Source organism: Oncorhynchus tshawytscha, unplaced genomic scaffold (genome assembly GCF_018296145.1).
Source record: "Oncorhynchus tshawytscha isolate Ot180627B unplaced genomic scaffold, Otsh_v2.0 Un_contig_1269_pilon_pilon, whole genome shotgun sequence".
In the NCBI taxonomy this organism is placed as follows: domain Eukaryota; kingdom Metazoa; phylum Chordata; class Actinopteri; order Salmoniformes; family Salmonidae; genus Oncorhynchus; species Oncorhynchus tshawytscha.
The window spans coordinates 34,526-57,508 of record NW_024609071.1 but is presented as its reverse complement, the minus strand read 5'-3'; the positions used below and the strand labels follow the sequence as shown (position 1 = coordinate 57,508).

Genomic DNA, 22,983 nt, shown 5'->3' with positions numbered 1-22,983 from the left:
GATTGTATTGAGTATACAGTCCACACCATATCTATTTAGACAGTGAGGTATCAGATTTAGATTGTATTGAGTATACAGTCCACACCATATCTATTTAGACAGTGAAGTATCAGATTTAGATTGTATTGAGTATACAGTCCACACCATATCTATTTAGACAGTTTCAGATTTGAGGGTATTTTACAGTCCACACCATATGAAGCTAACATTTTAAATGTTTAGTGACAGTAAAAGCAATATCACCTTTTATTTGAGGGTATTTTAAGTATATCTGTTTCACGTTTATAAAACATCCCCCCATTTGATTTGAAGAAGACATAAGTATTCTGACCAATTCACTTATCAGAGGTTATTAAGTAGTCAGTCAAAAGTTTAGTATTGGGTCTGATATTCCTTGAATGCAATACCTACATCAAGCATGTGACTCAAACTTGTTGGTTGCATTCGCAGTTTGTTTTGGTTGTGTTTTGAGTTATGTTTTGCTCAGAATTAAAATGGTGGATGATGACGAGTAATTTTCTTTATAAGTGAGTAGATAACATGTTTCTAAACAATAATAAATGAATCCTGATGATGCCTTGACTAAGAAAAATCATGAATGAATCATTAATAATAATGAATGTGAAAGTTAGAGGCTATAACAAAACAGGCTAACCTCTCACTATTACCAATAACAGAGGCTACAACAAAACATGCTAACCTCTCACCATTACCAATAACAGAGGCTACAACAAAACATGCTAACCTCTCACCATTACCAATAACAGAGGCTACAACAAAACATGCTAACCTCTCACCATTACCAATAACAGAGGCTACAACAAAACATGCTAACCTCTCACCATTACCAATAACAGAGCTACAACAAAACATGCTAACCTCTCACCATTACCAATAACAGAGGCTACAACAAAACATGCTAACCTCTCACCATTACCAATAACAGAGGCTACAACAAAACATGCTAACCTCTCACCATTACCAATAACAGAGGCTACAACAAAACATGCTAACCTCTCACCATTACCAATAACAGAGGCTACAACAAAACATGCTAACCTCTCACCATTACCAATAACAGAGGCTACAACAAAACATGCTAACCTCTCACCATTACCAATAACAGAGGCTACAACAAAACATGCTAACCTCTCACCATTACCAATAACAGAGGCTACAACAAAACATGCTAACCTCTCACCATTACAACAAAACATAACATTACCAATAACAGAGGCTACAACAAAACATGCTAACCTCTCACCATTACCAATAACAGAGGCTACAACAAAACATGCTAACCTCTCACCATTACCAATAACAGAGGCTACAACAAAACATGCTAACCTCTCACCATTACCAATAACAGAGGCTACAACAAAACATGCTAACCTCTCACCATTACCAATAACAGAGGCTACAACAAAACATGCTAACCTCTCACCATTACCAATAACAGAGGCTACAACAAAACATGCTAACCTCTCACCATTACCAACAGAGTACAGAAAACATGCTAACCTCTCTTACCAATAACAGAGGCTACAACAAAACATTGTACCTCTGTAACTTTCTCATTCATCATCATTCTTTATTCATTCATGATTATTCATAATCATGGTAGCATCCACATGAATGTAGAAGTGTTCAGAAACATCTTCTATTCTTACTGACAATACAAGTGAAGTGACTCCAAAATGACAGGACATTATTCACCATTCAGTTTCTATTAGGAAAACATCTAAAACACAACCAAACAAACTGTAAAATTCTGTACAAATTGTAGAATCACTGTCCAAACACATGTGGTGTGGACTATGTGTGTCTGGTAAACACATGTGGATCTGATGAACAGTTAAACACTATGGGAGCAAAGCACCACATTGACCAACTACACTGGTGAACAGTTATCACTTGTTGACCAACTACAGGAATACTGACCTCAGAGTCTCCAGTTTACAGTGGGGATTCCCCAGTCCAGCAGAGAGCAGCTTCACTCCTGAATCCTTCAGGTCATTGTTACTCAGATCCAGCTCTCTCAGGTGTGAGGGGTTTGACTCCAGAGCTGAGACCAGAGAAGCACAGCCTTCCTCTGTGACTCCACAGCCTGACAGCCTGACAAAGAGATCATCATGACTTCACAAACACACTGTTAATTTAACACCAGTAGTGTAGAAGGACAATGGCAGATGCATTTGGTTTATTCTCCCAAACAACATATAGATTCATTTTCCATCTCCTAGAATTGTATGGTCATATTGGTATACTAATGTGAAAATCAATGCATTTATTCAATATGTTATTCAATATAATATTATACACATGTTAGAATACATATTTTTCTCTAAACTGAATATTTCTTCCTGATGATTAGTTCTTATATGTCATTTTATTTACTCACAGAACAGCTCTGGAGGCTTTGACCACTGGCAGCAGCCTCAGAAGACCTTCCTCTGATCTGGAGTATTTCTTCAGGTCAAACACATCCAGCTCCTTTTCTGAAGTCAGCAACACAAAGACCAGAGCTGACCACTGTGCAGGTGACAGGTTGTCTCTAGAGAGACTTCCTGATCTCAGGTAGCTTTGGATCTCCTCCACTAGAGAATGGTCATTCAGTTCATTCAGACAGTGGAACAGATTGATGCTCCTCTCTGGAGAGGGATTCTCCCTGATCTTCTCCTTGATGTACTTGACTGTTTCTTCATGGGCTCTGTGAGCTGCTTCTTGTCTTTGTCAGTAGACCTCGTAAGTGCTTCTGATTGGACTCCAGTGAGAGGCCCAGAAGGAAGCGGAGGAAAAGGTCCAGGTTTCCTGTCTCACTTTGTAAGGCTTTATCCACAGCACTCTTGTAGAAAGTAACTTCAGGCTTGTCAGTAAATCTCAAGAAAAGTGCTGGACTTTGACTGTGTTTTGGCCATTAGATTCTCATTGTTGTTGATGAATGAGAGGAACACATATACAGCAGCCAGAAACTCCTGAATGCTCAGATGAACAAAGCAGTACACCTTGTCCTGGTACAGCCCACATTCCTCTTTAAAGAGCTGTGTGCACAATCCTGAGTACACTGAGGCTTCATTGACATCAATGCCAGCCTCTTTCAGGTCTTCTTCATAGAAAATCAGATTGCCATTCACAAGCTGTTGAAAAGCCAGTTTTCCCAGTGACAGAATGCTCTCTTTATTCCAGTGTGGACCTGTCTCTTCTTTCCCAAGATACTTTTCATTCTTCTGTTTGGTATGAAACACCACAAGGTGTGTGTACATCTCAGTCAGAGTCTTGGGCATCTCTTCTCTCTTATGTTTCAGCATGTGTTCAAGGACTGTTGCAGAAATCCAACAGAAGACTGGAATGTGGCACATGATGTGGAGGCTCCTTGATGTCTTTATGTGTGAGATGATTCTGCTGGCCAGGTCCTCATCACTGAATCTCTTCCTGAAGTACTCCTCCTTCTGTGGGTCATTGAACCCTCGTACCTCTGTTACCTGGTCAACACACCCTGAAGGGATCTTATTGGCTGCTGCAGGTCGGGTAGTTATCCAGAGGAGAGCAGAGGGAAGCAGATTTCCCTTGATGAGATTTGTCAGCAGAACATCCACTGAGGTTGACTCTGTGACGTCCCAACAGATCTTGTTCTTCTGGAAGTCTAGGGGCAGTCGGCACTCATCCAGACCATCAAAGATGAACAGAACTTTGTACTTGTCATAGTTGGAGATTCCTGATTGTTTGGTTTCCATTGAGAAGTGATTGAGAAGTTCAATCAAAGTGTTTTCCCCTTTCATCAAATTCAGCTCCCGAAATGGGAATGAAAATACAAATTGGACATCCTGATTTGCATTTCCTTCAGCCCAGTCCAGAATGAACTTCTGCACAGAGACTGTTTTTCCAATGCCAGCGACTCCCTTTGTCAGCACAGTTCTGATAGGTTTATCTTGTCCAGTTAAGGGTTTGAAGATGTCGTTACATTTGATTGCAGTCTCTGGTCTTGCTTGTTTCCTGGTTGTTGTCTCAATCTGTCTCAGCTCATGTTCATTATTGACCTCTCCTGTTCCACCCTCTGTGATGTAGAGCTCTGTGTAGATCTTATTGAGAAGTGTTGGGTTTCCTTGTTTAGCGATCCCCTCAAATACACATTGAAACTTCTTCTTTAGATTAGATTTGAGTTCACGTTGGCAAATCACAGCGAGCTCATCTGAATGAAGAAATAACACAGAGGATATTAATATTACGTCTGTTTTAATGTCTACAGTATTGTAGGACTGTTATAACGTTTTTGTTAAGGGATTTTTTTATCAATAATGACTAATTATGTATACATTTCAATCAGGACTGACTAATCAGAATACTATTATGTTACTGTATAGATGTATGAATTTTCTTTTAATCCTAGTACTGAATATAATGTGCGTAAATATAATCACGAATTAGAACAATGACTGTCTGTTCCTAGGTAAAAACTAATGTACTTATCGTCAGACTGGCTAGAATGCTGATCTACACAGGCAGACCTTGGCTCGGTCATAAATTATCTAAAGTGGTGGGAGAACTATACAGCCATTGTACCGGGTGGAGAAGAGACGGGACAGTTCGAAAACTAATGACGTCATTTTCAGTTTATAACCTGTTGTAAATAGTTTCATGTTCAGTTCTCTCGAGAATAAACGCTGCTGATTGGTTTTGGTCTCTGTCCATTTTATGCAAATAAGAGTCTTACAAATTCTTAGGAGTGGACAAGAGTGTTTAATTTAATTGGGTATTAAAACATATAGGAATTTAATTCCCGTAACAGATTTTAATTATGATAATTTATTCTCTTAACTGACTGTATAAATGTGTAAATGTTGTCATAATGCATTACAAACATCATATTATTGATGGTATTATTAATGTTCTCTCTCTAAATTAATCACCACAACACATCCCTGCTGCTACTTGATGAGGTCACTAGGTGTTGTGTTAAGGCTAGAGGTCGACCGATTAATTAGGGACGATTTCAAGTTTTCATAACAATCGGAAATCGGAATTTTTGGACACTGATTTTGCCGTTCTTTTTTTTTACACCTTTATTTAACTAACTGGTCTAGGAACAGTGGGTTAACTGGTCTAGGAACAGTGGGTTAACTGGTCTAGGAACAGTGGGTTAACTGGTCTAGGAACAGTGGGTTAACTGGTCTAGGAACAGTGGGTTAACTGGTCTAGGAACAGTGGGTTAACTGGTCTAGGAACAGTGGGTTAACTGGTCTAGGAACAGTGGGTTAACTGGTCTAGGAACAGTGGGTTAACTGGTCTAGGAACAGTGGGTTAACTGGTCTAGGAACAGTGGGTTAACTGGTCTAGGAACAGTGGGTTAACTGGTCTAGGAACAGTGGGTTAACTGGTCTAGGAACTGGTCTAGGAACAGTGGGTTAACTGGTCTAGGAACAGTGGGTTAACTGGTCTAGGAACAGTGGGTTAACTGGTCTAGGAACAGTGGGTTAACTGGTCTAGGAACAGTGGGTTAACTGGTCTAGGAACAGTGGGTTAACTGGTCTAGGAACAGTGGGTTAACTGGTCTAGGAACAGTGGGTTAACTGGTCTAGGAACAGTGGGTTAACTGGTCTAGGAACAGTGGGTTAACTGGTCTAGGAACAGTGGGTTAACTGGTCTAGGAACAGTGGGTTAACTGGTCTAGGAACAGTGGGTTAACTGGGTTAACTGGTCTAGGAACAGTGGGTTAACTGGTCTAGGAACAGTGGGTTAACTGGTCTAGGAACAGTGGGTTAACTGGTCTAGGAACAGTGGGTTAACTGTCCTAGGAACAGTGGGTTAACTGCCTCGTTCAGGGGCAGAATGACAGATTTTCCTTGTCAGCTCGGGGGATCCAATCTTGCAAACTCCAGGTTAACTAGTCCAAAGCAATAACGACCTGCCTGCCTCTCGTTGCACCTCCACAAGGTGACTCCCTCATACGCGAACGCAGTACGCAGTAAGCCAAGATAAGTTGCTAGCTAGAACATCCAAGATGGCGTAGCAGTAAGTCGTCCTGTCGTGTCGTGTCCCTGTATATATCGTTTCTTTTTTTTTACATTTTTCTCCTCCGCATATCTCTTTAAAAACATTTTGCTAAACCTAAGCTTCCAAATATTCTCCTGCAACCCGCCTCACCCAATGTAGCTATTTTTCCTAAAGTATTTATATTTACTTCGGAACCCCTCAACTGAAGCTAGCCAGCTAACCACCAGCTATGCTAGCGGTCTTCAGCTAACCTGTAGTTCGGAAAGCTCTCGCCAGTTCGAACAACGCGACTCTAACCAGAGCATAACGGACCTATTTATTTTTCATCCCCGGATTCATCCCCGGATTCCCACCGCAAACGGAACATTTTTCAGCTGGATTTTTCAGCTGGATCTTCACAACTAGCTATCTAGCTAAACCGCAACCCCGGATGATTACTCCTGGCTAGCGTTTCCACCCACTTAGCTTGAAGCTAGCCCGGCCTGCGCACCTGTGCTACCACCGTAGCATACTCCTGAGCTACAATACCCGGGCCCACGACCGGTCTATCGATGTCACCGCATGAAGAGGAATAAACAGACTCACCCCATCGCGACGTCCCCCAAAGGCTAACTCTCTAGCCCTCGCTATCTCCCTGCTTGCTAATTCGGCCTGCTAACTGCTAGCTTGTCCAGCTCCGGTCCGCTAACTGCTACCTTGTCTAGCCCGGGCCTACAAACTGTTAGCTTGTTAGCACAGGCCTGCTAACCGCCTGAATCGCCGCGTCCCAAACGCTCACCGGACCCATATTTACTTTCTATCTCTTTTGACTTTTAATTTGTTTTTACCTTCCGGATACCTGCCTCACCCAATGTGATACGGAATCGCTATTATTTTTTTAATTTTTAGAACACACTCAAGAACCTCCAGAAGCTAACTAGCTACAAGCTATTTAGTCATTGTTAGATTGTTAGTTTTTTTTAACCTGGATAACACTCGCCAGTCCAGCTTCCCTGCCCCATCCACCGCTGCCCCCTGGACACTGATCTCTTGGCTACATAGCTGATGCACTCTGGACTGTCCATTAATCACGGTACTCCATTCTGCTTGTTTGTTTTATCTGTTGGCCCCGTTGCCTAGTCTACGCCATTTTACCTGCTGTTGTTGTGCTAGCTGATTAGCTGTTGTCTCACCTACTGTCTCACCTACTGTTTAAGCTAGCTTTCCCAATTCAACACCTGTGATTACTGTATGCCTCGCTGTATGTCTCTCTCAAATGTCAATATGCCTTGTATACTGTTGTTCAGGTTAGTTATCATTGTTTTAGTTCACAATGGGAGGAACACATATACAGCAGCCAGAAACTCCTGAATGCTCAGATGAACAAAGCAGTACACCTTAGTTCCACTCTTCATACCCCTAATAACTCCTTTGTCCCACCTCCCACACATGCGGTGACCTCACCCATTACTACCAGCATGTCCAGAGATACAACCTCTCTCATCATCACCCAGTGCCTGGGCTTACCTCCGCTGTACCCGCACCCCACCATACCCCTGTCTGCGCATATGCCCTGAATATATTCTACCATGCCCAGAAACCTGCTCCTCTTATTCTCTGTCCCCAACGCTCTAGGCGACCAGTTTTGATAGCCTTTAGCCGCACCCTCATACTACTCCTTCTCTGTTCCGCGGGTGATGTGGAGGTAAACCCAGGCCCTGCATGTCCCCAGGCACCCTCATTTGTTGACTTCTGTGATCGAAAAAGCCTTGGTTTCATGCATGTCAACATCAGAAGCCTCCTCCCTAAGTTTGTTTTACTCACTGCTTTAGCACACTCTGCTAACCCTGATGTCCTTGCTGTGTCTGAATCCTGGCTCAGGAAGGCCACCAAAAATTCTGAGATTTCCATACCCAACTATAACATCTTCCGTCAAGATAGAACTGCCAAACGGGGAGGAGTTGCAGTTTACTGCAGAGATAGCCTGCAAAGTAATGTCATACTTTCCAGGTCCATACCCAAACAGTTCGAACTACTAATTTTGAAAATTACTCTCTCCAGAAATAAGTCTCTCACGGTTGCCGCCTGCTACCGACCCCCTCAGCTCCCAGCTGTGCCCTGGACACCATTTGTGAATTGATCGCCCCCATCTAGCTTCAGAGTTTGTTCTGTTAGGTGACCTAAACTGGGATATGCTTAACACCCCGCCAGTCCTACAATCTAAGCTAGATGCCCTCAATCTCACACAAATCATCAAGGAACCCACCAGGTACAACCCTAACTCTGTAAACAAGGGCACCCTCATAGACGTCATCCTGACCAACTGGCCCTCCAAATACACCTCCGCTGTCTTCAACCAGGATCTCAGCGATCACTGCCTCATTGCCTGTATCCGCTACGGAGCCGCAGTCAAACGACCACCCCTCATCACTGTCAAACGCTCCCTAAAACACTTCTGTGAGCAGGCCTTTCTAATCGACCTGGCCCGGGTATCCTGGAAGGACATTGACCTCATCCCGTCAGTTGAGGATGCCTGGTCATTCTTTAAAAGTAACTTCCTCACCATTTTAGATAAGCATGCTCCGTTCAAAAAATGCAGAACTAAGAACAGATATAGCCCTTGGTTCACCCCAGACCTGACTGCCCTCGACCAGCACAAAAACATCCTGTGGCGGACTGCAATAGCATCGAATAGTCCCCGTGATATGCAACTGTTCAGGGAAGTCCGGAACCAATACACGTAGTCAGTCAGGAAAGCTAAGGCCAGCTTCTTCAGGCAGAAGTTTGCATCCTGTAGCTCCAACTCCAAAAAGTTCTGGGACACTGTGAAGTCCATGGAGAACAAGAGCACCTCCTCCCAGCTGCCCACTGCACTGAGGCTAGGTAACACGGTCACCACTGATAAATCCATGATTATCGAAAACTTCAATAAGCATTTCTCAACGGCTGGCCATGCCTTCCGCCTGGCTACTTCAACCTCGGCCAACAGCTCCGCCCCCCCCGCAGCTCCTCGCCCAAGCCTCTCCAGGTTCTCCTTTACCCAAATCCAGATAGCAGATGTTCTGAAAGAGCTGCAAAACCTGGACCCGTACAAATCAGCTGGGCTTGACAATCTGGACCCTCTATTTCTGAAACTATCTGCCACCATTGTCGCAACCCCTATTACCAGCCTGTTCAACCTCTCTTTCATATCGTCTGAGATCCCCAAGGATTGGAAAGCTGACGCAAGCATCACCCGCTTCAAAGGGGGAGACACCCTGGACCCAAACTGTTACAGACCTATATCCATCCTGCCCTGCCTATCTAAGGTCTTCGAAAGCCAAGTCAACAAACAGGTCACTGACCATCTCGAATCCCACCGTACCTTCTCCGCTGTGCAATCTGGTTTCCGAGCCGGTCACGGGTGCACCTCAGCCACACGCAAGGTACTAAACGATATCATAACCCCCATCGTACTAAACGATATCATAACCCCCATCGATAAAAGACAAAAGACAGTACTGTGCAGCCGTCTTCATCGACCTTGCCAAGGCTTTCGACTCTGTCAATCACCATATTCTTATCGGCAGACTCAGTAGCCTCGGTTTTTCAGATGACTGCCTTGCCTGGTTCACCAATTACTTTGCAGACAGAGTTTATGACTTCAAGCCAATCAACTCCCGAGATGAGGCTGGTGTAACCGAAGTGAAATGGCTAGCTAATTAGTTTTCAAACATAACTCGCTTTGAGCCTTGGAGTGGTTGTTTCCCTTGCTCTGCATGGGTAACGCTGCTTCGATGGTGGCTGTTGTCGTTGTGTTCCTGGTTCGAGCCCAGGGAGGAGTGAGGAGAGGGACGGAAGCTATACTGTTACACTGGCAATACTAAAGTGACTATAAGAACATCCAATAGTCAAAGGTTAATGAAATACAAATGGTATAGAGGGAAATAGTCCTATAATAACTACAACCTAAAACTTCTTACCTGGGAATATTGAAGACTCATGTTAAAAGGAACCATCAGCTTTCATATGTTCTCATGTTCTGAGCAAGGACCTTAAACGTTAGCTTTCTTACATAGCACATATTGCACTTTTACTTTCTTCTCCAACACTTTGTTTTTGCATTATTTAAACCAAATTGAACATGTTTCATTATTTATTTCAGGCTAAATTGATTTTATTGATGTATTATATTAAGTTAAAATAAGTGTTCATTCAGTATTGTTGTAATTGTCATTATTACAAACACATTTTATTTTATTTTAAATTGGCCGATTAATCGGTATCGGCTTTTTTGGTCGTCCAATAATCGGTATCGGTATCTGCGTCGAAAAATCATAATCGGTCGACCTCTAGTTAAGGCTGCTACAATATCATTGAGTTACACAGCTACTTTAGCTGTACTTTAGCTACAGCTTTTAAATGTTATGAAACATAATTCATCATGAGGCAGACAGATCTTACATTTCTCCAGTGTGTCAGCAAGCTCCTTCTGGTTCATTTTCCTCAGGATGTGCAGTGTGATCTTCAGAGCCCCCTCTCTGGCACTGCTCTCCTGCTTCTCATCTTCAGGGTCCACCACTTCCTGCTTCTGACTCTCAAAGCCTTCTGGGAGTTCTGGACTAAGAATCCTCTTGAATATCTTCAGCTCGTTCTTCACAAATGTCATAATATTCTCTTCAAGCATCTGGAATAAATCAAGTAAATGAGTTAAGCAAGAGACAAATGCTTTCTCATTAACACATTAATGAATGATTGACAGATCAACTTTACTTGAGGTAAACAAAAACAAATGTACATAACAGGACCACATACACTGAATATGGAGGCCAGGTCTGTTTGATGACTCTGGGAAGACTGACCACTGAGAATCTCTGACTCTGATCTCTCCTGTTGGTTTCTGTGGGCAAAACATGAGATTACATCTCCTCATCCAGGAGTACACACACACACACACACACACACTCACACAGAAACACACACACACACACACACACACGCACACACACACACACACACACACACACACAACACACACACACACACACACACACACACACACACACACACATGCACACACACGCACATACACACACACACACAGGGAGGGAGGGAGGGAATGTTGTGTTTGTTTAATTTTGTTTTAGGACTATGAAAATAGACAAAATGATTAGCCTATGGATTATGAAAACAACAACAATAAATGGGAAAATGGGAGAGGAGAAATGACTAGAGACAGTGTTGTTTAACTCACTGACCAGGACCCATGAGTTCTTCTTACCTTTGTTCAGTAGAAAAGTCTCCCTCTCTAAAGGTTAGAGGAGGTTCCATAGACCAGTCACTCTTCATGGACACACAGCTGGGAACAGGGGAGGCTGGTCTCTCCTGCTTGATTGGTCTTCAACACAACAGAGACAAACATTACATCTCTCATCTACTCTGAGCTCAGATGGGGAAACATAAGAAGAGTTTCACAAATAGAACGGACTTCCAGACGTTAGTTAATGGCGCGAGCAGTGTGTCATTTTTAAAAACGAAATTAATTTATCGTCGCGAGCGTTGTAGTCAGTCTGTCAGCCCCGCTAAAAGGCTGGTGTCGTTACTCTGCTTCTCCGGGGGATGTTGAGGTACATTTACTAACCGGGAGGGTTGAATGATGTAATTTATTGGAGGGCTGGAAGACGCACTCTCGAGGTTGTTTACTCACAATATCAGATATTAAGATGATTTTTATAATGAATGTTTTTAAAGGTTGAGGTTCTGACTAGTGATTATTTACCCGGTGTTCAATAAACACTAAAGTTACCGTCCATCTGGTGAAGAGAGGAGAACCGGACAGAGGTAGCCAGCATCCGTCAACGAGAGAGGGAGAAGCCTCACCGGGATTTAACAGGTGGAAGAAACAACCGGGGATGCTGCATCAGGTAGAAGCTATGCAGACAGGGTGATGATGTAGAGTAGCTATGGTAACTAGTATGCTATGGTAACTAGGATGCTGCTGGTAGAGTGCTAGCTAGATAACTAGGTAACTAGATGCTGCTGGTAGAGTAGCTATGGTAACTAGGATGCTGCTGGTAGAAATAGCTAGGTAACTAGGATGCTGCTGGTAGATGTGCTATGAGTAACTTTGTTCAGATGCTGCTGGTAAGTAACTAGCTGTTACCGAGGACCGACTGCTGAAAAGAGTAGCTGGGTAACAGAGATCAGTGTGTCCCTGGTCTGATGATGAATCCAGGTGAATCACAAAATGAAACAAGGATAACTAATAAGGATGCTGAGTCAACTGTCCCTGGTTAACTGGTAACAATTCTGTCCATGCTGCAACACTCAGACTAAACAGAGTAGCTATGGTTTGAAAGGATGAACTGGGGAGCTATGGTGCAACAGTTCTGTGCAGTTTTTACTAAACTGAGTTCTGTCACCGGGTAAACCTGTTACAGTTCTGAACATAAGACAGCTTGGTCCACAGGATGCTGCTGGTAACAAACTAGCTATGGTAACAGTTCTGCACTGGTAGAGTAGCTATGGTAACTAGGATGCTGCTGGTAGAGTAACGCTATGGTAACTAGTGCTGCTGGTACGAGTAGACGCTGACAGTTCTGGTACGGGGACTGCTGGACAGTAACTAGCTACATGAGGAGCTGGACCACAATTCAGCTAGCAGTCGTTACAGTCTGTTACATTGTAATATTCGATGATGAATTATTATGAACCACAAAATGAAACAAGGATAGAGATGAAAAGGATCTGATCTACAAACAGTGTCTCATACTGTCCCTGACCGTAAAGAAAAAAAGCAAATTGAACAATAAACTTCGGCGTCTCAACACTGTAAAACTAAACTCCGTCGTTATTCCCCAAGATCACCTCAGTCCACTCTGCGCGTAACCGGCTTGGCTGTACCGCGGACACGGGGGACGTTCGGACAAGTTCTGGGGGGGGACGCGGACAGTTCTGTACGGGGACGCGGACAGTTCTGTAACAGTTCTGACGCGGACAGTTCTGTACGGGGTTCGCAGGACAGTTCCAGAACGCGGACATGAGCAGTGCAGTCAACAATCAACTAAACCCAGTCTTTACAGTGGGTTACATTAGTAATATTCATTTTTTATTATTATGTTAAACAAACATTTTTTTTTAATTATAACAACATTTTGAGATCAAACATTCAGTTTTTTTATAACAATATGTTGAGATCTGGGACCATATGGCCAAAGTGTCTCAGAGTAGAAAATTGGTTGCATAATTGCTGAAAATAAAGACATTTTACACTTATGGGTATAAATTACCTAGTTACCTACCCATTACCTAAATTACCTACCCAGCTAGTCAGCAGATATGTTGGACACCTCGTGAGCTGTCTTAAGTAGTTAAGAGTTAACAGCAGGTGTCTTGATAATACTATAGAATAATGCAGTGAGTCAATGGTTCCTGTGCCACATGTAATTGCATTGCAGTAGTTAAAAATAATGTTTTTATATTTCTATGTGATCAACCCATAAATAATATAGACCTACATGCAACAGTATGTCTTGTGCTTTTGGCAATGAGTTATGTATAATAATTATGTATAACTAAGTGATACCATGTTTGTCTGCATAGCATTTTGTCTTCATTTTGGCAGATTATTTCTGGCTTATTTCTGAAGATTAACTTTGACAGTAAGTGCATTCATTTTGATAGCTATTTATTTTGGAAATAAACTTTATAAATTATGGGTCATAAAATTGAACATCTTGTCAGAACTCTAGAGCTTTGGTGTCATGTCCCTCAGAGAGATTAATTTTAGATTTTATATTCAGGGTCCATAGATATTCTTTCCCATAGAGACTCATTTTAAGCACTTTAACCCTTTCAAACAGACATCCAAAAGAGATCCAACATCATGTTGGTTGTGGTTACACAGTGACAACTAAACAGAGATCCAACATGTTGGTTGTGGTTAAACAGTGACAACTAAACAGAGATCCAACATGTTGGTTGTGGTTAACATAACAGTGACAACTAAACTGAGATCCAACATGTTAAAAAACATATGGTTGTGGTTAACACAGTGACAACTAAACAGAGATCCAACATGTTGGTTGTGGTTAACACAGTGACAACTAAACAGAGATCCAACATGTTGGTTGTGGTTTCCAAGACACATTGACAACTAAACAGAGATCCAACATGTTGGTTGTGGTTAACACAGTGACAACTAAACAGAGATCCAACATGTTGGTTGTGGTTAACACAGTGACAACTAAACAGAGATCCAACATGTTGGTTGTGGTTAACACAGTGACAACTAAACAGAGATCCAACATGTTGGTTGTGGTTAACACAGTGACAACTAAACAGAGATCCAACATGTTGGTTGTGGTTAACACAGTGACAACTAAACAGAGATCCAACATGTTGGTTGTGGTTAACACAGTGAGACAACTAAACAGAGACAACTAAACAGAGATCCAACATGTTGGTTGTGGTTAACACAGTGACAACTAAACAGAGATCCAACATGTTGGTTGTGGTTAACACAGTGACAACTAAACAGAGATCCAACATGTTGGTTGTGGTTAACACAGTGACCTTCTCTGGGAACTGCAAACAGAGATCCAACATGTTGGTTGTGGTTAACACAGTGACAACTAAACAGAGATCCAACATGTTGGTTGTGGTTAACACAGTGACAACTAAACAGAGATCCAACATGTTGGTTGTGGTTAACACAGTGACAACTAAACAGAGATCCAACATGTTGGTTGTGGTTAACACAGTGACAACTAAACAGAGATCCAACATGTTGGTTGTGGTTAACACAGTGACAACTAAACAGAGATCCAACATGTTGGTTGTGGTTAACACAGTGACAACTAAACAGAGATCCAACATGTTGGTTGTGGTTAACACAGTGACAACTAAACAGAGATCCAACATGTTGGTTGTGGTTAACACAGTGACAACTAAACAGAGATCCAACATGTTGGTTGTGTTATTAACAGTGACAACTAAACAGAGATCCAACATGTTGGTTCTATGTGTTAACAACAGTTGACAACTAAACAGAGAAACAGAGATCCAACATGTTGGTTGTGGTTAAACACAGTGACAACTAAACAGAGATCCAACATGTTGGTTGTGGTTAAAAGTGACAGTGACAACTAAACAGAGATCCAACATGTAAATGGTTGTGGTTAAACACAGTGACAACTAAACAGAGATCCAACATGTTGGTTGTGGTTAACACAGTGACAACTAAACAGAGATCCAACATGTTGGTTGTGGTTAACACAGTGACAACTAAACAACATGTTGGTTTAGTGACAACTAAACAGAGATCCAACATGTTGGTTGTGGTTAACACAGTGACAACTAAACAGAGATCCAACATGTTGGTTGTGGTAATAACAGATCAGTTGAACAACTGAAACAGAACAGAGATCCAACATGTTGGTTGTGGTTAACACAGTGACAACTAAACAGAGATCCAACATGTTGGTTGTGGTTAACACAGTGACAACTAAACAGAGATCCAACATGTTGGTTGTGGTTAACACAGTCCAACAACTAAACAGAGATCCAACATGTTGGTTGTGGTTAACACAGTGACAACTAAACAGAGATCCAACATGTTGGTTGTGGTTAACACAGTGACAACTAAACAGAGATCCAACATGTTGGTTGTGGTTAACACAGTGACAACTAAACAGAGATCCAACATGTTGGTTGTGGTTAACACAGTGACAACTAAACAGAGATCCAACATGTTGGTTGTGGTTAACACAGTGACAACTAAACAGAGATCCAACATGTTGGTTGTGGTTAACACAGTGACAACTAAACAGAGATCCAACATGTTGGTTGTGGTTAACACAGTGACAACTAAACAGAGATCCAACATGTTGGTTGTGGTTAACACAGTGACAACTAAACAGAGATCCAACATGTTGGTTGTGGTTAACACAGTGACAACTAAACAGAGATCCAACATGTTGGTTGTGGTTAACACAGTGACAACTAACAGAGATCCAACATGTTGGTTGTGGTTAACACAGTGACAACTAAACAGAGATCCAACATGTTGGTTGTGGTTAACACAGTGACAACTAAACAGAGATCCAACATGTTGGTTGTGGTTAACACAGTGACAACTAAACAGAGATCCAACATGTTGGTTGTGGTTAACACAGTGACAACTAAACAGAGATCCAACATGTTGGTTGTGGTTAACACAGTGACAACTAAACAGAGATCCAACATGTTGGTTGTGGTTATTAACACAGTGACAACTAAACAGAGATCCAACATGTTGGTTGTGGTTATTAACACAGTGACAACTAAACAGAGATCCAACATGTTGGTTGTGGTTAACACAGTGACAACTAAACAGAGATCCAACATGTTGGTTGTGGTTAACACAGTGACAACTAAACAGAGATCCAACATGTTGGTTGTGGTTAACACAGTGACAACTAAACAGAGATCCAACATGTTGGTTGTGGTTAAACACAGTGACAACTAAACAAGATCCAACATGTTGGTTGTGGTTAACACAGTGACAACTAAACAGAGATCCAACATGTTGGTTGTGGTTAACACAGTGACAACTAAACAGAGATCCAACATGTTGGTTGTGGTTAACACAGTGACAACTAAACAGAGATCCAACATGTTGGTTGTGGTTAACACAGTGACAACTAAACAGAGATCCAACATGTTGGTTGTGGATTAACACAGTGACAACTAAACAGAGATCCAACATGTTGGTTGTGGTTAACACAGTGACAACTAAACAGAGATCCAACATGTTGGTTGTGGTTAACACAGTGACAACTAAACAGAGATCCAACATGTTGGTTGTGGTTAACACAGTGACAACTAAACAGAGATCCAACATGTTGGTTGTGGTTAACACAGTGACAACTAAACAGAGATCCAACATGTTGGTTGTACAACTAAACAGTTAACACAGTGACAACTAAACAGAGATCCAACATGTTGGTTGTGGTTAACACAGTGACAACTAAACAGAGATCCAACATGTTGGTTGTGGTTAACACAGTGACAACTAAACAGATGTTGGTTGTGTGGTTAACACAGTGACAACTAAACAGAGATCCAACATGTTGGTTGTGACAACTAAACAGTTAACACAGTGACAACTAAACAGAGATCCAACATGTTGGTTGTGGTTAACACAGTGACAACTAAACAGAGATCCAACATGTTGGTTGTGGTTAACACAGTGACAACTAAACAGAGATCCAACATGTTGGTTGTGGTTAACACAGTGACAACTAAACAGAGATCCAACATGTTGGTTGTGGTTAACACAGTGACAACTAAACAGAGATCCAACATGTTGGTTGTGGTTAACACAGTGACAACTAAACAGAGATCCAACATGTTGGTTGTAGTTAACACAGTGACAACTAAACAGAGATCCAACATGTTGGTTGTGGTTAACACAGTGACAACTAAACAGAGATCCAACATGTTGGTTGTGGTTAACACAGTGACAACTAAACAGAGATCCAACATGTTGGTTGTGACAACTAAACAGTTAACACAGTGACAACTAAACAGAGATCCAACATGTTGGTTGTGGTTAACACAGTGACAACTAAACAGAGATCCAACATGTTGGTTGTGGTTAACACAGTGACAACTAAACAGAGATCCAACATGTTGGTTGTGGTTAACACAGTGACAACTAAACAGAGATCCAACATGTTGGTTGTGGTTAACACAGTGACAACTAAACAGAGATCCAACATGTTGGTTGTGGTTAAACATTTACTAACAGACACATCCAAACAGTCAGGTGATTTAACACATCACATGAACATGTAGTTGTGACTGATATTTGTCACCTCATCTCCATGTTTGGTGTCAGTAATAATTATAATAACAGTAATATAATGTGTCACTGTTTGTTAAGGCTCCCAGACGTGACCAACTGAGTTTCTTTTTGAGGATGAACGGAGGGAAATGAATACACCAGTTGCCATGGTTACTCCTGTGTTCTTATGCTCCAACATTATAACAACATCAGTGGGGTCTAATTGTCCAGCTTTTATTTAGTTGAATGAACATTCTCAAAGATGATATGCTGTTATTGAAATATGTTTCAGTCCATTGTCTTTTATACTTTCTATTTGGTTTTAGTCGTTTAAGTTAATACTGAAAACATTTGTTTTGGTGATGTCATCCCCCGACCCACCTGGAGCCCTGCCGTGACCCACAAGTGGTCCTGACAGAGTTTACATAGACTATCCCCCCACCTGGAGCCCTGACCCACACCTGGAGTTTACACCCCTGTGACCCACAAGTGGTCCTGACAGAGTTTACATAGACTATCCCCCGACCCACCTGGAGCCCTGCCGTGACCCACAAGTGGTCCTGACAGAGTTTACATAGACTATCCCCACAGAGACCACCTGGACCCCCCGACCCACCTGGAGCCCTGCCGTGACCCACAAGTGGTCCTGACAGAGTTTACATAGACTACCAGTAGCAGGACTCATCACCTTCAAATCAGTTTCATTCTAAATAACTGAGAATATAGTGATATTTCTAAACATTTCCCACAGAGACCATCAGGTCGTTCAGGAATATAAAGGATATTTCCTAAACATTTCCCACAGAGACCATCAGGTCGTTCAGGAATATAAAGGATATTTCCTAAACATTTCCCACAGAGACCCTCAGGTCATTCAGGAATATAAAGGATATTTCCTAAACATTTCCCACAGAGACCATCAGGTCGTTCAGCAATATAAAGGATATTTCCTAAACATTTCCCACAGAGACCATCAGGTCGTTCAGCAATATAAAGGATATTTCCTAAACATTTCCCACAGAGACCATCAGGTCGTTCAGCAATATAAAGGATATTTCCTAAACATTTCCCACAGAGACCATCAGGTCGTTCAGGAATATAAAGGATATTTCCTAAACATTTCCCACAGAGACCATCAGGTCGTTCAGGAATATAAAGGATATTTCCTAAACATTTCCCACAGAGACCATCAGGTCGTTCAGGAATATAAAGGATCATATCTCAGCCTATTCTGTCTATTGAATGTGTGACGACCTCAGTTCATAATAATTATCCTCTAGACTTACTAGACTTACTAACTGTATAACTGTATAATAGTTCTATGTAGTCTATAGTAGACTTACTAACTGTATAACTGTATAATAGTTCTATGTAGTCTATAGTAGACTTACTAGACTTACTAACTGTATAACTGTATAATAGTTCTATGTAGTCTATAGTAGACTTACTAGACTTACTAACTGTATAACTGTATAATAGTTCTATGTAGTCTATAGTAGACTTACTAGACTTACTAACTGTATAACTGTATAATAGTTCTATGTAGTCTATAGTAGACTTACTAGACTTACTAACTGTATAACTTTATAATAGTTCTATGTAGTCTATAGTAGACTTACTAGACTTACTAACTGTATAACTGTATAATAGTTCTATGTAGTCTATAGTAGACTTACTAACTGTATAACTGTATAATAGTTCTATGTAGTCTATAGTAGACTTACTAGACTTACTAACTGTATAACTGTATACTAGTTCTATGTAGTCTATAGTAGACTTACTAACTGTATAACTGTATAATAGTTCTATGTAGTCTATAGTAGACTTACTAGACTTACTAACTGTATAATAGTTCTATGTAGTCTATAGTAGACTTACCAGTCTGCCCGTCTTCCCTTCAAATCAACACATTTATCCCACTTCTAGTTGTGCAGACAAATCTGTGCCACAGTTTCTACAGCCATTTTGTAACTGCGTTAAGCTACACACTTATTTACCATTTCATGAGGAAATCCCATATTTTCTGACGCTGTTGCAGAGGAAGTAGTCTGTATTACAAACTTCAAAAACCTTTTTATATTCATCTCAAATACACTAGAAGTTTTAAATTCCCTACATTGCAGGAAAGTTCTCATGCAAAAGGTTATACATTCAGATCCTGAACAGAGATTGTCTTTGGTTTTGGGAAGATAGACAGATAACAGTGAATATGAGACATGGAGGAAGGTAGACAGATAACAGTGAATATGAGACATGGAGGAAGGTAGACAGATAACAGTGAATATGAGACATGGAGGAAGGTATTGGGAAGGCAGACAGATAACAGTGAATATGAGACATGGAGGAAGGTAGACAGATAACAGTGAATATGACTGCGTAAATGTTTTCTCCTTGTTTTCTCCCTGTTAACAGGGTTATAAAGGTAGAAGAGACCCTGGTCTCAGTGTTGACTCCCTGTTAACAGGGTTATAAAGGTAGAAGAGACCCTGGTCTCAGTGTTGACTCCCTGTTAACAGGTTATTAATGTAGAAGAGACCCTGGTCTCAGTGTTGACTCCCTGTTAACAGGGTTATAAAGGTAGAAGAGACCCTGGTCTCAGTGTTGACTCCCTGTTAACAGTGTTATAAAGGTAGACAGATAACAGGAATATGAGACCCTGGTCTCAGTGTTGACTCCTAACAGTTAACAGGGTTATAAAGGTAGAAGAGACCCTGGTCTCAGTGTTGACTCCCTGTTAACAGGTACAATGACAGAGGAAGGTATAACAGTGAATATGAGACATAAAGGTAGAAGAGACCCTGGTCTCAGTGTTGACTCCTGTTAACAGGGTTTAACAGTGAAGAGACCCTAAATGTCTCAGTGTTGACTCCCTGTTAACAGGTTATTAATGTAGAAGAGACCCTGGTCTCAGTGTTGACTCCCTGTTAACAGGGTTTAAAGGTTGAAGAGACCCTGGTCTCAGTGTTGACTCCCTGTTAACAGGTTATTAATGTAGAAGAGACCCTGGTCTCAGTGTTGACTCCCTGTTAACAGGGTTATAAAGGTAGAAGAGACCCTGGTCTCAGTGTTGACTCCCTGTTAACAGGGTTTAAAGGTTGAAGAGACCCTGGTCTCAGTGTTGACTCTCTGTTAACAGGTTATTAATGTAGAAGAGACCCTGGTCTCAGTGTTGACTCCCTGTTCACAGGGTTATGAAGGTAGAAGAGACCCTGGTCTCAGTGTTGACTCCCTGTTAACAGGGTTTAAAGGTTGAAGAGACCCTGGTCTCAGTGTTGACTCTCTGTTAACAGGTTATTAATGTAGAAGAGACCCTGGTCTCAGTGTTGACTCTCTGTTAACAGGTTATTAATGTAGAAGAGACCCTGGTCTCAGTGTTGACTCCCTGTTAACAGGGTTTAAAGGTTGAAGAGACCCTGGTCTCAGTGTTGACTCTCTGTTAACAGGTTATTAATGTAGAAGAGACCCTGGTCTCAGTGTTGACTCCCTGTTCACAGGGTTATGAAGGTTTAATGAAGAGACCCTGGTCTCAGTGTTGACTCCCTGTTAACAGGGTTTAAAGGTTGAAGAGACCCTGGTCTCAGTGTTGACTCCTGTTAACAGGTTATTAATGTAGAAGAGACCCTGGTCTCAGTGTTGACTCTCTGTTAACAGGTTATTAATGTAGAAGAGACCCTGGTCTCAGTGTTGACTCCCTGTTAACAGGGTTTAAAGGTTGAAGAGACCCTGGTCTCAGTGTTGACTCCCTGTTAACAGGGTTTAAAGGTTGAAGAGACCCTGGTCTCAGTGTTGACTCTCTGTTAACAGGTTATTAATGTAGAAGAGACCCTGGTCTCAGTGTTGACTCCCTGTTAACAGGGTTTAAAGGTTGAAGAGACCCTGGTCTCAGTGTTGACTCCCTGTTAACAGGGTTATAAAGGTTGAAGAGACCCTGGTCTCAGTGTTGACTCCCTGTTAACAGGTTATTAATGTAGAGGAGACCCTGGTCTCAGTGTTGACTCCCTGTTAACAGGGTTATAAAGGTTAAACAAATTAGAAGAAAAATAAGATTCGGAAAGTTTTCAGACCCCTTGACTTTTTCCATACTTTGTTAAGTTACAGCATTATTCTAAAATGGATTAAATAGTGTTTTCCACCTCATCAATCTACACACAATATCCAATATCCCAGAATGCCCCAAAATTCCCAATACCCCGGAAAGTTGGCAAACAAAATGAACAAAAACAAGATGTGATACTCTCAGCTTCTCTTTCACCAGAGCAGAGAAGTTTCCAAGAGCAGACTGGTGGGAGGAGCTATAGGAGGAAGAGCTCATTGTAAAGACTTGAATAGAATAAAGAAATGATGTGTTTGATGCCGTTCCATCTATTCCATTCCAGACGTTCCAATGAGCCCATCCTCCTATAGCTCCTCCCACAGACTCCTCTGGCCTGTAGATGCAGGTAGGCTGTGTCCATGTTGCTGTGGAGGTCATTCATATATATACAACTACAACTTTATAGGTCTAATGCAGCCATGTGTATCTCAATCTCAAATCAATTGTGTATAACAATTAAGTACCTTACTGTGATTGGTTTATATTAAAATGGTTTAAAAAAATAGTTGCTGCTCTCTGCCTTTTAACACTAGAATCAGTCCTGCTCCCTGCCTTTTAACTCTAGAATCAGTCCTGCTCCCTGCCTTTTAACACTAGAATCAGTCCTGCTCCCTGCCTTTTAACTCTAGAATCAGTCCTGCTCCCTGCCTTTTAACACTTGAATCAGTCCTGCTCCCTGCCTTTTAACTCTAGAATCAGTCCTGCTCCCTGCCTTTTAACACTAGAATCAGTCCTGCTCCCTGCCTTTTAACTCTAGAATCAGTCCTGCTCCCTGCCTTTTAACACTAGAATCAGTCCTGCTCCCTGCCTTTTAACTCTAGAATCAGTCCTGCTCCCTGCCTTTTAACACTAGAATCAGTCCTGCTCCCTGCCTTTTAACTCTAGAATCAGTCCTGCTCCCTGCCTTTTAAGAGAATCAGTCCATGGACTCTAGAATCAGTCCTGCTCCCTGCCTTTTAACTCTAGAATCAGTCCTGCTCCCTGCCAGAAGACAAGATTACATTTCAATAATCTGATGAGTGACAATCAGTCTAATTACATCTATCAGTTGTCAAATATTACATGAAGAGATGGGAGCATCTAGTACATAAAGAGATGGGAGCATCTAGTACAT

The 22,983-nt window shown here is 41.6% G+C and overlaps 1 pseudogene; it reads right to left on the bottom strand.

Moving 5' to 3' along the window:
* Positions 1 to 2,397: 2,397 nt before the first annotated feature.
* On the bottom strand, positions 2,398 to 11,649 carry LOC121844229 (annotated as a pseudogene).
* Positions 11,650 to 22,983: the final 11,334 nt, after the last annotated feature.